We start from the raw sequence: 1,730 nt of genomic DNA, 5'->3' as shown, positions 1-1,730 counted from the left end.
GACAGTGTTTCACTGGTCTAGGGTAAAGGGTGAAGCGCCTGGGTTCCCGTGCTTCACTACTGTATGGCCTCAAGATGATGTGTAGGCACAGCGGCAAATCCATCGGTGGCAATTCTCTCATATTGTCATTGCGATGGGAAGATTCCTTATTCGCTAGGAAATGTTTTACCGTGGAAGACGGGTCACCACAGAGCTGTCTCTTTTGTGTTGAGACAAACTTTGCTGAATTTACCTGCCAGCAGTTGCGTGTCCTCCCTTTCTTTTAAGGCCGATGGAGACGCACGAGTGTAAGGAGAACGGTGAATGGTGGCCGTTCATAAGCCAGGATCATCAGAAACTGCAGAGTAAATTTTAGGAACGTAGACGTAGGACAGCGGAGAAAACTTCACTAAGGGACTTCAGTGAACTCTCCTTACAATGCTGAGGCCTGACACGCCTAGTGCCTGGGGGCAACCCGGCTCCTGCCCTAGGTAGTTTTGTTGAGCGTGCCTCCCTCAGGTGGTGCCTTTTCTCTCCCAGCAATATTGCTCCGTGAAATTCTGCCGATGATCAAAACTGTTTGCCATGGCTTTGTCCTTTCACCTCATTGGCCTCATCTTTGAAGTACAAATGCTTTTCTACACGGGTGCTGCCTCCCTGAGCTTTCCTTTGTCTTGGCTCAATCGATGCAGATTCCTTTGCTGAATACGCCATGGACTAGCACAGGTGGGTTCTTGTCAGTTTACCGGGCAAAAGCAGCAATTTCGATGGTCAAGACCCACCTGGCTTGAACAAGGTTCTTTATTCCAGTGAAAACGATTTTTATCCAAATTCTAGAGGAGCACCAGTGTGCCCCTGGGAGCTACACCCGGGCCTGCTGAACAGCGGCTCCGGAGTTTTCATTTTCTGACTGAAATTCAACACGGAATTTCATGGATCTAAGGAAACCGTGAATTGTGGACGTACCAGATTCTCACATCTTCATTGTCTAATGGAAGCTGAAGTTTCCCAGTCTGATCCGGCTGCCACTTCATTTCTGGCAATGACCATTCAATTGTGGACGTGCAGCCTTCTTCGGAATTCTCTTATACCGGCATGTTCCCGCGCCACATAAAGACCACTCGGTGGAGGTTTATGTGACTCAGGACAACTCTTTATTTCAGGCGTCTAGAACAAAGGGAATTCGCAGAGGTTGATGATCACTTATTAAAGTCCCGTTTCTCTATGATGCCCACTGATGACACTTCTACATCTGAGGGCAAAGAGCTCGTGCAGCATGATATTCTCATTTCAGCCACGCCTCCTGCAGTTCCTTCCTTGCAGAAAAATCTTTCCCAGTGTACTTCTTTAAAATGCTGCAAAATAGTGGGACAGAAGATTTCGGTTTAGCGTTAATTTTAAACGGGCATAGATACAGGCATGTGGGCATGTTTAGAGACTGTGTTTCACTGGTCTAGGGTAAAGGGTGAAGCGCCTGGGTTCCCGTGCTTCACTACTGTATGGCCTCAAGATGATGTGTAGGCACAGCGGCAAATCCATCGGTGGCAATTCTCTCATATTGTCATTGCGATGGGAAGATTCCTTATTCGCTAGGAAATGTTTTACCGTGGAAGACGGGTCACCACAGAGCTGTCTCTTTTGTGTTGAGACAAACTTTGCTGAATTTACCTGCCAGCAGTTGCGTGTCCTCCCTTTCTTTTAAGGCCGATGGAGACGCACGAGTGTAAGGAGATCGGTGAATGGTGGCCGTT

This window comes from Tenrec ecaudatus, unplaced genomic scaffold (genome assembly GCF_050624435.1).
Source record: "Tenrec ecaudatus isolate mTenEca1 unplaced genomic scaffold, mTenEca1.hap1 Scaffold_100, whole genome shotgun sequence".
Classification (NCBI taxonomy): domain Eukaryota; kingdom Metazoa; phylum Chordata; class Mammalia; order Afrosoricida; family Tenrecidae; genus Tenrec; species Tenrec ecaudatus.
The sequence above is the reverse complement of the archived record's forward strand: the minus strand, read 5'-3'. Positions refer to the sequence as shown.